The 14,865-nt window shown below is 37.2% G+C and overlaps 1 protein-coding gene across 3 annotated transcripts in view; it reads right to left on the reverse strand.

Annotated features, from left to right (window-relative positions):
• Window positions 1-14,865, reverse strand: part of RPS6KA3 (ribosomal protein S6 kinase A3) — a 79,836-nt gene that overhangs the window by 51,097 nt on the left and 13,874 nt on the right. The window lies entirely within an intron of this gene.

Here is a 14,865-nt window from a genome sequence, read left to right on the forward strand (position 1 = left end):
TTTCTGATAGTTTGAAGCACAACTAAGTCAGATCTATACTGCTGGTATTGGTGAACACCCCCTCAAACTTTAGCCATCTTTCAAGACACTACAACAGCCCTAAAATAAATTTTAGACCTAACTTTCTGAACTAAAGATACAAATATTTCAACAGTATTAACTTGCAACCCATTTCCTATAAGCCAGGTAATAGCCACTTCTACCAGTGTAACGAACAGTTAGTACACAGCAGAGTTCCCTGTAACACTGTTTAGGTGAACTTAATGAATTTTAACTTATCTGACAAACTTACTGCTGCATCAGTTTATAAAACTGGTCATACTAACTTAAAAAATCTCAAATCCAATGAATAAAGAGAAAATTGCAATCTTCCACTTGAAAGTTGAACAGCAGCAAAAAACCTTTTAAAATCAGTTTTCATTGTTAGTATTAGGTATGTAACTACATAGATCCTTCCAATTTCACTACAGAGTAGCAGCTTTGTTTTTACCCCTCTCAATATCTTTTTCAGCAATGTTTTGCTTCCTCTGGACAAGTGCAAGTTCTTGAGGCACATGTACATCCAGTACAAATGAAGATAAGGCTGAAATCAGAAAAATGGATTCCCCATCAACCTACTTAACACTGCTCCAACCATGACTGCAAGCTTCATTTTACCGCTCTGTTTCTTCATTATCAGAGCTCAGCTGGACATTGCAAAATATTTTTCTGTCACAGGCAGAATAATGTTGAATCCCGTCATCAAACAGAAACCATTTCTGAAATATTGACTATGGTAGTAAAACCTGCTGTTGAAGTTACATAAAGCAGTTATGTCCTGTAAGGACAGTAAGCCTATTGGATATCAAGTGATTGTAAAAGGATGACTCAATGTTGGCACAGTTCCCAAGCTGATATAGACTATTTCCTTTTCCTCCCCTCCCTAGACTCAGGAAGTCTCCTAGATGCATTTTTACTTTCCCAGCTTGTTATGAATATAGGATGAATTTTCAGTCGTACCTGAAGAAGTAAACCCCACATGAGCTATGCTTTTTGGAGTAAGAAAGAGTCAATTAACTGAAAACCAATTACTTTTAAATCTTTATTAAGTTCAAAATAGGAGTTAAAAATGTGAGAAGTGCACCAGTCTAGGTATTTTTAAAAATCTTGAACACATTCTATATACATTCATACATTCTGTGTTCATTATACTCCTAATTTAAAGTCAAAGCTGCCTTAAAAAAAAAAAAATTCCTTGTCCAACAAGGATTACACAATCTCCTATTACATCACTAAGCAATGTTAATGACCTAAATCATGGAATAAAAAACATTCCTTACACCTGTGACTAATATTCAATTTGAGTCACTTAATAGGACTAATAGTTAGTTAAATGCTTGTACACAAACAAATGTTCTATAAAGCAGATTAAAAATGCTGCTTTTGAAGTAGTCATTATTCTAATGCAACAAAAAGCAAAGCACTGCCATGCATAAAATTAAGACAAGTTGATGTGAAAATATTCTGTGTATGTTGCCTGTCCTATACTAGTACCAAACAAAAGCAAGAACCAACCAGAAATAACTTCTAATATGGACACTTGAAGCCAGAAATGCAGGCTTTCACAATTTATGTCTCTGCTTCTTTTCAAGAGATAAAAAAACTTACACTTTCAACTGACATCAAATTACTTGTTGCAGATGGCATCCACTGTTTTACCTGACAGAAAACAAGATTTCCTAAAAGCAAACCATTTGCAAATGTTTAGTTTCAGTTTGCTTTTTGTTTTTATTTCTTCAATTGTTAAATCTCCAAGAGAAAAACCATGCATACATATATACAAAGAAAATACACTGTATTTATTCCTTACTCTCTATACTTTCTACTCTTTTCCTTTCCTGGATTTCTACTACAGCAGTTTTGAGATCTAGAAGGATGTCTACGTCTGCATTTGTTCCAGGCAGCTAATTCACCCACATAATGAAGACTGGAGACCTGGTAACTGAGATTAAACTCCTTTCATTTTTGAAATGTTATAGACAAAGCAAGAGAGAGTTTGAAGAATGAGTCCTGCCCCAAAGCAACAAGTCAAAGGATAGATGACGCCCTTTGAATAAGTGGCCAGGCTGGGACCTTAACTCTGATGATACTTAGGCAAAGGCCAGGACAGAAGCAGAATTCTACTCCTCCTTCCCAAGGGAACTGTAAGACATAGGTTGTTTAGCAGGTAAAGCCGAGGAATTCTTGTGACCATCTTGAAAGCTTGATGCTGGCCACCAAAAGCAATTTGTAATACAATTCTCTTTTGATCAAACACTATGAAATTATCTCATGATATAAGTTTTGTTCCTAAGCGTTAACATTTCAGTGCATCACAAGTAAAAAAAAAATAAATTCAAAGTTTAAAAAAAAAAATAACGCACAAACATATTCAGTACTGATCTATGAAAGCTATGATTCATGTTTTATTGTGATATCATCCTTCATATACCTTAAAATTTACATAGGCTGCACGCTCTATTATTCTAAAATCAACAGAAATTTAAAGCAATTAATCAAGCTGCCTTAAGTAGATAAAATAATGTCATTTTTATTGATCAGAGGCTTCTAAAAACATCTTTCATGTTGCTTGCAGAAAAGAACTATAATTCAGGACTATGAGTTGATAAATATTGATTTTACAAGGTTTACTTAAATAAAACTGTATATAATTCAGCCTACATTCTATTGTTTTAAATGCATGCCATGTTTTATGCTATGGCAAACAAATTTAATTTCATTTTCTAACATGTATTGCCAAGTTCAAACCAGTACATAGGCTAGTAGATAATAAATCACTATCCCTTTCATTTACAAATTAGTAGACCTGCTTCATTTAAGATGTTAAGCCAGTACACAAGATGGTTGCATTTGTTTTTTGCCCCTTTTTTTTTTTTACTGTAAAGTATTTGCAAACTTACAGGAGGAGAAAGATGAGAAGTGATATAAGTTTCAACAATAAAATCCTCTATCACATTGCACGTTTACATGTATTGTTGAACAGTTCTGAAACAGTGCTCGGGATAAATACAGCTCTCCACCTGACATTCTTCTCAACATAAAAACCAAACCCTTTTCTGTTTAAATATACGCTCAACAAGACAAATTATACAAATTAAATGTCTGCAATGAATAAATTATTTAAAAGTCAAAATAACCATAATATTAACTGTAATGTAAGTAAGAGCGCCACTACTCTTAATACTGTTCTCAGAAGTAAATTCCAGATAATAAGCTTGAGTTATTTTAACTGCCACTGCACACAACCATATTTACAGTTTAAAGTGCTACACGAAAAAGTAACTATTGAAATAACCACTAAGTATTAACTTCAAAATACAAACATTTTTATTAAAACTAGAGTCTCTGTAAGAAAACAACATACAGCTAAGCTCATACATTTTGGGAGGAAAAAAAGTAACTTACAGTATTTAGGTACAGGTAAAAATTTCCAATAAGGCTAAATTACCAACAGGTACCTTTGAAACTTCTACAAAATATGAGCACACCACATAGGCTCTGTATAGAAACAGCACTGATCCCAAAGCAGTGAGTAAATTGCTCTGAAATTAAAACCTTAATTAAAATAAAATTCACCCTCCTCCCCCATTCTTTTAAATAAGAAACTAATCTCACCCAGATCGGACGAACACGTAGAGCCAGAAACTTAAACATAACTAAGAAACCATGATCTTTAGGTTTTCTGACTGAGCGATCATAAGTTTAGCAGGGAAGACCAACCCTGGCAGTTTTGCTGTGACCAGCTGTTCCAGCAATTAGAAAATTTCCTGTCAGGCAAGTCAGACACAGTTGGGGGAGGGGAGAGAGAAGGGGCGAAAAAAGGTCCAAAGGGGAAAAAAAAAAAAAAAAGAAGAAGAAAAAGACATTGATTTTTACTATTCCCCTCCCCCCGTGGTAAAAATAAAAGCTGGGCAGCAGGGGTACTCATGCTGCTGATGCTGTAAAGATCATCACAGGAAACTTAAACAGATTGCCTGATAGCAACGTGCTGTTGCAGATGTTATTTATTCCTGGTTCCCAGAAAAGAACAAAGATTACCAACATCTATTTCAGAAAACATACTACCCTGCAACATCTCACTGCTTAAGAAGAATAGCAACAATTTTATGTCCTACATGTGATAATGGTATTCTTATGAATTTTATCTTACTATATTTTATAAAATTAAGTTACATATCACTAATTTTTAGACTTCAATGCAGAGCATGTGGTGTGCTTCAGCTTAATGAATATTTTTACTAGAGTTGTTACAGGACCAAATGGACCTTGTGCATAGCCCTCTGAAAGCCTGCACACAGAAAATGCTACACAGATGTTAGAGAGGTTAGGCCAAGACAGACGGCAGAAACTATATGAATTGGATCAGCCAGCTTGAATGTCTGACTTATGCATGAATATTATATTGCTCTATAGAGAGTGAAAAATTTCTTAAAGTAAGAAAAACATCCAAGCTTTCTTTCAATGTTTTAAAAACACTTCAAACATTTCTAAAAATTAATTACTTCAAACAGCTAGAGATGAAGTTTTAGAAGTCTCTAGATTTAGTATGGATGTTACTGTTATAATAAATCACTTACTAAATGATATTAAAAACACGAGAGTGCATGCTCCACTAGAATACGGAGCAAGACTGCTTTTCTTCAATCAATCAATCAAGGCAAGTAACAACAATTAGTCAAAGGCATATCCAAGTACTTGGGTATAAACAGATCCAGGTGATTCCATTTAGTGATCCTGTACCACAGAAACATATGGCAAAGTACTGTACTTTTTCCTGCACAAGACATTAAAACAAATCAACCCTTCACACCGCCTCTCCTTGCCTGGGTTGTAACAAATATCTGGATTACTGCAATTTTTTTTTAATTCCTCTTCAGAGGACAAAACCAGTGATTTACTTTAAAGTGGTAGGAAATGTTGCTTCTATCCCTATACCACATCCTGGCTGTCCATAGTATCAGTTTCTAATTTTCCCTTTAAAACCTGAATTACGTGTCTCCTCAGCGTAAGCAAAGACCCTCTTGCACAAATGCAGAGATGAAATAAAGACTCCTCATTCCTGGCTTTATCAGGACCCTAGAAGCAAAAATGTGCCTTTTTTGTGTTCTCTTTTACTTCTCTAGGTCTTTATTCACACCACATCCACAGAGATAGATCTTTTACACTCTATGTACTGAATATATTCAACTATTAATATAGATTACACGGGCATTCAGTAACATCTACTACACCTTGAGTCCTCAATTACAACATACTCTTCACAGTTCAGTGTGTTATAGCCTTTTTGGAAGAAACAGCCTCTGCTACAGAAACAGTATCACAGCATGAAAAATGATTCAATGTCTGTTTGGGGATAAACAAAGCTTCTTGGACACTAGGAGGCTACTGCAACACAAAGGTTCCAAGTATTTCAGAAATGGTACAAAAATTAATTGAAGGTTTCTTCTTTTCAATTGTTTTAGACTTCCAGCTACTTCCTCCTCAAAATGAAATATCTCAAGAATTGTACTTTAACAGCAATGCGGTTGTTTACACTTTGAGGACTTAAAATATCTGAATAGATAAAATGGGAAACCACTCAAGCTCTCTGCCTTACCTTGTCAAGAACATGTATGAATGCACTAAAAGGAGAGTGACCAGGAATCTGCAGACCACTAAATTAAACTCTATGGTAGCAAGGACTAAAAGCAGAAATGGAGAGTAAGTGGTAAGGCCTACACCAACTATAATGTTCTTTAAAGCTGAAAAGGTACTGTGGGTAAATAACCATTTTCTTCTCTTTTTCTTGTAAGGGCATCTGTGTATTTTGCTGCAGATAAGCTGCATCTGCCAAGGGTGACAGGAATAAGGCATTTCAACTGCAGCATTCATACAATTACTGACTACTGCTCTCCCGAACCTTTTATGTGACCTCTCAGTGAAGAACAAAGCACAGTGCTCAGGGGTCAGCAGGGTTACTTCACAACAATAGTTTTCCTATAACTGGCATGGGTCTGAAGCAGGTGGAAGAAATTTCTTGTGTTCTGGGAGAACAAAGTCGGCACAGTTCCCAAAGAATACTACCAGCCAACCAGAAACATTAAGATATATGCTACATAATTCATTTTGAGAATCTCCAAGAAGAAAGCTTGCCCTTTTAAATATTCCCTCATACAAGGAGGAGACAGGTTAGAGGGCAGCTGTCCCCCAAAAGGGAAATCTGTGATAACAAGGACAAATTGCTCCAGCAAATTGCTCTCCTTACCTTGAAGTCTTTGATAAGGATTTGCATTATACATGTCTATCATGAAACACAACTGTCTCCAAAACAAAAGGAATTTGCTATGCCGGTCACTGACAGTTCTGTCAATTGCAGAACTCCACTCACACAATGCATTTTGTCCTCTAGCACAGAAATATAAAGCAAGTTCATCTCTTATCTTTCTTCTCTCATTTTAAATTGGATGCTCTGAATTTACAAAAATGAAAAGAAAACGTGATCAGACTTACTGACCAGACTCACAGCCTCCACTATTTCTCTCCACGGGAGAACTGAAAGATGCTGGAGGAACTCTCAAAAGCAGTACAGAATATGTGGGAACCCATAAGTTCGACTGAACAAAGTGTGCACATCACAGCGGGGCGCTCACTTTTACACATAACCAGAGAAAGTCGAAGCTTTTCATCTAACTGAAGTCCATTAGGTAGACTGACAATTTCCCTATACTGTCAGTCTGAGAAGTGTAATAATGCAAAGTAAGTCTTTATGCTGCTAGACAAGCAAGGAAGGCTCTGTAGTATGGATTGCCTTCAATCATCTGGATAAAACAAAAGTGGAGTACACATAATGAATTAAAAGCCATCATTTGATGAAGGTCAACAGTTGAGAAACAGAGAGCTACTTTTTGGAGTTTTCCCGAAGCTGAATAATATACTTCTCATAATAAAAATGTTTGTAATAGAATATAGCTGCTTTGGCTATAATCAGGGGGTGTGGCAGTTTCCATCTGCTACTTCACAGGCTTTTCAGGGCTACCATCTGTTTTCTCTTCATGTAACAAGTAGGCAGCTTCACTTCTAATGTTGCATACCCTCTCAAGGTATCCAATTTTCTGACCAAGATCCAGAAACTATGCTGCATCTAAGACACTAAGAGAAAAATAAGCCACTCAGAAAATCTATTAGAAGACGTCAATTAAAGATGTTTGCTGTAATCTTTCCTCAACACCTAATGACATTTTGAGGAAAAAAATACTCCACGGTTTGCCTTCTTTATATGGGTTTGATATCTAACAGTTAGCAACTCAGACTAAAAACTTCGCATTGTCTGTAAGGATGCTGTAATTTCTTACATGAGAGCCACTAAGTCTATTCTTACACAGGTAAGATGCATGCACTTAGCTGTAAGATTCCACCAAAGTTCATCCAGTTTGCAGCACAGCACAATGCTTTGGAAGAGAATGAATCTCCAACTCTTTTTTTTTTTTCCATAAAAGGAAAAAGACGGTATTCTACCTTTTACAAGGGAAAATCTGAGCATGGAGAAGGGAATAACTGGATTCAAGTTTTACAGGTGTAAATGGCTTGCTTGGGAAACTTATTTGTTCAAGAATCAAAGTAATTTGCTTGTAACATAGAATTAAATACATGTGTACCCATATTTAATTATATTTAGCAAAATATATCGGAAGGAATGTAAGAATTACAGACCACCTTGAAGTCCAAGTTTAGTATTTGTAACCCAGATTGTTTCCTTCATTGCATTACACAGTGAACAGCCAGGTTATCCTCTGGCTCTCACCAGAAACTACAACTTACTTCACAGCGTGCTATGCGTACTTAACATAGTGTCATATTGAATTATGTAATATTATGGTTTCTAACAACTGCACTGCTAGGGCTGTAAAGAAAGCTTCCTCAGTTTGATTTCCATATGAAAAAGCAATACTTAGACATTCAAGAATACGTAAGCAATGTGGAAGAATAACTTGACTGCATACCTCATCTCTCAGTAAAACTACAAAACTATTAACTTGTCACTGTTTTCCTACTGATAAGCTATCCACGTAGCCATTTCAGCTAAAATTAAGTATCAGTCAGTAAAAAAATTAACATCACAACCTCAGTAGTCTATGAATACGTGTGAACCCAAATATTTTTGTAATATTTAAAACATTCTAGCTGTCTTACAACCTCTACCACAGAGACATGAATTTACATTGAAATACAGATAAAACCACACACAGAAAAGTGAAATGTAAAGGTTATGCCAGCAAAAGGAAAATAAACATATCAAAATGACCATCGGAAATATGTTCACAGTCATGTTAATTTATACACATGGTTTTTCTTTTAATCAGAAACCAAACGGCAACATTCAACAGAAGTTCAGAGCAGTCCTGAAACAGTGCCTTAACCTGTCAAAACTCAAGCAAAGTTTTTGAAACTAAGAGTTCTCATTAGTAAAATGTTAAAATATTAAAAACAAAGATGAAATTAAAAATTGGTTAAAATGTCCCAAATCTAAGCATCTGTTAGTGTAATTATGCTTTTTTTCACTGAATTACTTTAACACACTATCTTTCAGTATTTTCATGGAAAGTGACAAAACAAGTAAGATTACACCAGATCAGTTCCATTTTCATATTGTCTGACTGATGAGGGGCTGTTTTGCTCCTGACTTGTCGGTGAGTGATCTCCCTCTCCTGATCCTGACACCTTCCTGTCCTTCCCCCCCCCATTTGGCCAGTGGTTTATATATTTACAATAAAGTGTACAGTACACATGCATGTATAATACCGAATCTCAACATTATTACCACGTGTAATTGACTGATTGAGTTCAGCACTTCAACGAAGAGACCATATTGCCCACATGCTTCAAATTATTTTTCTAATGCATTTTAAAGGCCTTTCTAAGATCACGTTTTCCCTATAAACTCTTCTATTAAAACACTAATTGGCAAGACAAACGTCATAATTTTCAGTTCTCCTGGCTGTAAACAGTTATTTTAAGTTCTGTTAGAGAAAAATAGATGAAAAGTAAGTATTTAACTGACTTTTCATTGCAACTTACATTACCTTTTGAGTACCCACCAACCATAGTCTTAGTTATCTTCGTTATATATTTTAGTAAGAGGATGACAGCTACAGAGATTTAGTTTTTCATCATCCAGATCAGCATGTTTTAATACACTGCTTTATGCTTTAGTTCAATTTAATTCTATGCTTGCTTTAATTCTGTTGATTTAAAAGTAGCATTTTGTTTAAAGTTTCACCAAAGCATACAAGAGGTGTCATAATACTATACACCACCTTTGTTGGAGTAAGGGTTTACTTTTTCATCCCAATCGATTGAGCCTTAATAGGCTTCACTCCTTCCAGTACTGGAAAAAAAAGTCTCCAGGCCTTGCAGGTTACCAAAAAGAAATATACACGAGCTTTTCTGGAACTTACAAAGTATTTCGGAAAACATCTTTTAACAAATGCTTGGAAAGCTTTATTTTTGTATGTTTATGCTTAAGCTAGTAGAGTGCAATGGTTACACTTCAGTTGTAATAAGTGTTTTAACAGCTAAATTGAATCCAGCTAACAGAACAGAACAAAGAACACAGCACACACAATATGCTCTTCACATATATACAAAATGGGAAGCTACTTGCTGGGCCAGCTGTAGTTTCTGGTTAGCTTCAGCTAGCAGAAAAGCATGCGTTATGCCTGCAAGAGCTCACAACAAGTAATTTGCTCAGTTAATTTACTCAATCTCTATGGACACAGAAATACAGAAAGCAACGGCAGATAGCACAAGAGTGAGAAAGGTAGCAAATAAAAGGCTTTAAATAGCTTCCCCTCTTTCAGTAACATTCACCTAAGCTTTCACATTATGTCATGCTTCAGCCAGTTGTTACTTGTCCTTACATTTATTTCCTGCTTGACCTCAATCATTTGAAATACATCAAATAGAAAATGCTGACAGCAAGCTATGAAGCCAGATATAACCAGTATATTCACTGTAATAAAACTAGAACACTGAATGATTCCTCTTTAAGAGGAACAAGACTTTGAACCTTGCAGCATCTCGGGCTCCTCAGAAACAGGTATGTACTGTTACAGCTACTGCTTTTCTTAAAACAAACTGAACCTATGCAACTCCGACTGCCCTGCCAATTAACTTTACTATTGATCAAAAGAACACGGAAGTAAACAAAATGAAACTTATCTTCTGACACAAAGAATACTAGAGAGAAAAAAAAACTGTTAGGCTTTAATATTTATTTAAAATTTTTATCTGATTTTCATTATCAGCATACCATCCAAACACTCAAAAATCAGCAAAAAGATGCAGAATTTCCAGTTTTCACCTTCTATCTCCACAGAACTATGGCAACTCATTCTCTATCCTGAACGTGCAGACCACATACGTGTACCAAAATATTCTGCCTTCCTTCTGGATATACTGGTAACATGTGAGGGCTGTTTGCTCTACTGTTCTCAGTTACAACTGAGAAGCTGCATAAACTGTCAATGCAATTGACCACATAAGTGCTCTAAGCCTATTTCAGAGCAAAGTTAAACAGAAGCACTTAAATGAGTTTCATTGGTAATTTAAAATTAGACTTTATCTTGCACCAAAACAGATATGAAGCACTAAAAGAATATCACATCCCAGCTGAAGTACTATTTTGTCAGCTTACAGACCATAAAGGCTAGCTTCCAGCTATAACTGCCTGAGCAGCCATAGCAATTTTTGTGTTAAAAAAACGATATTATTTTAATTACTATTGGCAACATTTTACTCACCATAACCTAGAAATAAATGCAAAATAAATTCTAGAACACTGGTCTGAGCTACTAAACGCTGAAACAATCATAACCAAGTACTGCATGCATGACAGAAAGAATATTTGAGAAATGTTTTAAATTTTGACAGTCATATCAGACCCAGACAGCATGGCTTCAGGAAAGGCAGGTCCTGCCTGACTAACCTGATCTCATTCTATAACACAGTGACCAGCTTAGTGGACGAGGGAAAGCCTGCAGATGTTTACCTGGACATTAGTAAAGCCTTTGACACCGTTTCCCACAGTGTTCTGGAAAAACTGGCTGCTCATGGCTTACACAAGTGCACTCTTCACTGGGTAAAAGCCTGGCTGGATGGCCAGGCTCAAAGAGTTGTGGTAAATGGAGATAAATTCAAGTTGGCAGCCAATCATGAGCAATGTTCCCCAGGGCTCAGTATTTGGGCCAGTTCCGTTTCATATGTTTATCAATGATCTGGATAAGGGGATTGAGTGCCCTCTCAGTAAGTTTGCAGATGACAAGTTGGCTAGGAGAGTCTATCCACCTGAGGCCAGGAAGACATTACAGAGGAATCTGGATAGGCTGAATCCATGGGCTGAGGTCAACTGTACAAGGTTTAACAAGGCCAAACGCCAGGCGTTGCACTTGAGTCACAAGAATTCCATGGAACACTACAGTCTTGCGCTGGAAAGCTGCCTGGCAGAAATGGACTTGGGGGTGCCGGTTGACAGCTGGCTGAACAAGAGCCAGCAGTGTGCCAAAGTGGACAAGGAGGCCAACAGCAACCTGGCTTGTATCAGAAATGGTGTGGCCACCAGATTGTGCCCCTGTACTTGGCACCGGTGAGGCTGCAGCTCAAATACTGTGCTCAATTTTAGGCCTCTCATGACAGGAAGGACATTGAGCTGCTGGAGTGTGTCCGGAGAAGAACAGTGAAGACGGTGAAGGGTCTAGAGCACAAGTCTTACGAGGAGTGGCTGAGGGAACTGGGGCTGTTCAGTCTAGAGAAATGGAGGCTGAGGAAACGCTTTTACAACAGACTATGCTCTTCACGACTACCTGAAAAAAGGCGGATGCTGGTTCCTTTTCCCAGGTATTAAGTGACAGGAGAAGAGGAAACGACTTCAAGTTGTGCCAGGGGAGGTATAGACTGGGTCTTTTCCAACCTAAATGATTCTATGATTCTACGATATTGTGTTAAAATAGGTTGCTTTCCCCAAAAGCTGCAGTTTGGAAATGTCTGAGTTAAGTACAGAAATCCAGCAGTTACCAAATCTTGAAATAGAAATTTGATAGTTGTGTGGGTTAACCTTGGCTGGCTGTCAGACAACCACTCGGCCACTTTCTCACTGCCCCTCTCTTTAATGACGGGCTCTGCTTTGGCCACTAGTGGATCCATTTCGGAGCCAGCAAGAATCTGCCTTGTCCTGCAGCGCAGGGCTGCCTGCTACCTCTTCTCAGAGGCCACCGTCCTAGCTATCAAAACCTTGTCATGTACACCCAATACAATAGATGAAGAATATAATTTCAGCAGATAAACACAAGCCAAAAAATCTCTTAGGAAGAAGGCGAAGTTACAGACTCAGAATAAGGAAATCATCATCAAGTGATGGCACTAGTCAGAATAAATCAGCAAACCAAACAAAACCTGAACTCTTCCCCAAAACCAAATATTCTAGTTCAAACAAGATTTCAAGTAAGTACTGTAGTCCACATTATGTCAAATATCAAAACAAATGATCTCCTCCTGGTGTTGCTTTCCAACCACACAAATATCGTTGCTTTCTCACTCTTTAACACTGCTCTACTTTAGAGTAATCCATTAGCATTTGCCTTTTTCCTCCATCAGCGTTAAAGACAGCACAGCCTTGCATGGTATGAAGATGAATCAAAAGCAGTTATACAACACAGGCTTTTAATCTCCTAATTTTCATATCAGTTTAAGAGCTACATCTATTACTGGTATGTTTGAAGAAAAGCATGGAAAAAGGCAACTCCATGCATCATCATCTAAAGTGGCCCTCTGCACAACTTCAGCAGAGAGAAACTTCTAAGATATTGCAATTATATCCACGCTGCACAGATGGAAACAGCTTTGACGACCTAATCACAAGTTGAAGTCTGCACAACATGCAATACCAGCATATGAACCCTGAACTGATCCAAATGCGGAGTGCCAAAAACTATTTTATTGGTAAGGCCATTTATCACCAAGCTTAACAGTGAGCTAGTACTCTCTAATACAAAACTACAGGTAAACACTGAAGTTGCCTTTATGTCTGAGAAAAAGTCAAAGGCATCGCAATTAGAAACCTGAATTCACTTATATTTTCACATTACAAAATTTTGTAAATGGCAAGTTTGACATGAATATAAAGAATTTAAATTATAAATGAAACTTCCCGACTGTGATTTTGTCTTCAGTAGTAACATCTATTTTCAAGAAGCCTGGGTTAAGAATTCTTTCGCTTCTTGCCTCTGAGCTACAAAGGCAATGGAAACTAGTTTCACAGTCCTTCTTCACCCTTGATCTTTCCCTGAAAGACTACTGAAAGCTGAAAGCAGAAAGGAATACGAGGTATGAGGTTTTCAGGGTTTACTGATAGCTAGAATAAAAAACCAAAAGCATTATTAAGAAAGAAAAAAGGGATAGATACCCGCTTTTTTGTGTTCAAGCTCAGAGTAACCACTCTACGCCTACACGTCCTTCACAATGCATTGGTTTAGAGCTCTCTAATGCTTACTGTCCAGATCCGGTTTACAGCAAACACTCAAGATCTACACTATTGTTCAGCCTCTCCCTATGGCTATTCCACCACTAGGAAAATTTCACTAAGAATGTTTCAGGACTTAGCATCTCATCCAAGGCAAGGAAGGGGTCTGAAGTCACCATTTAAATTTATACCTACAGTTACTATCTTCGAGTAACTTCATGCAAGCATTTCTAGAGCCCTTAGCTTTGTCAGCTCCAAACCAATGAAGTGAAGTTCCCTTCCCCTCCAATTTAGCCAGATTAGCAACACAAGAGGAAAGCCGGAATCCACATCAATAGAGAATAAACTAGGAAACCCCTAGGCCTCAATGGACTAGGTTTCCTACTCTTGAATGCACTCCAATGTGACACTTCTAAACTTTTCAACTGGAAGCCCAGAAAAGAGACCAAATTTCTTATTCTGCTTCCTTAGTTCCAAAGAGAAAGACAACAGAAAGAGTATTCCAGACTAATGAAGAGTTATTATGCAAATAATCTAGTTTTACACATGTCAATAAGGAAAATATGAAATGACTAACACTAACAATAAAAGGGAACAGATAGACATTACCAAGAAATCTTACAACAGTATGGAAAACCAAAGGTGACAGCTGCTATTACACCTTGAATATCAAACTAGAAAGGGAAAAGTTACCGTGCACACTGCCACTCTTGATATAATCGTATTTCATATAGGAAGTGCACGTATCATCAACGGAATCTGTGTGGAATTTCATCACAAGAGAATCCTTTGCTGGGACACAACCAGAACTGAAGCCTTAACTATTAATAAAGCAAGCTCTAGGAATCATAGATGTAAAATATTTTCACCTATGCAGTGATGAGACCAATACATGTCAATGGGAGTGCGTTGCTTGCTGGCAGTAGGAAAATGGAACAGTAAGAAAGAACCAAATGTTTTAGGAATTGCTAAGATAAGAAAGAGGAGATTGACCTCCCTTCCTATTCAGGAATTCTCTATAACAAGCCACATCTTATTATCAAATCTCCTCACTCCTCAACTCAATCAGAATTTCTACCATATTCAGCTTTGTGCTTTCCAGAGGCAAGCCTGCTTTGTACTAAAAATACTAGGGAGAGTCTATAATCGTACAAAACTACCAGGGAAAGCACGAAAGTTCATCAGAACAAACAGTAGGATACAGAACCAGATAAAGAGTCAGTGAGAAAGAACCTCTCAAAAATATCAGAATCCCAGACTGCACTTCACGTCAAGTAAACCTGAAGAACAAAATATTAGCAGCAAACTGCCTGTAAACTGAGTGTGCGACCATA

The sequence above is a fragment of the Cuculus canorus genome, chromosome 1 (assembly GCF_017976375.1).
Source record: "Cuculus canorus isolate bCucCan1 chromosome 1, bCucCan1.pri, whole genome shotgun sequence".
Lineage (NCBI taxonomy): Eukaryota > Metazoa > Chordata > Aves > Cuculiformes > Cuculidae > Cuculus > Cuculus canorus.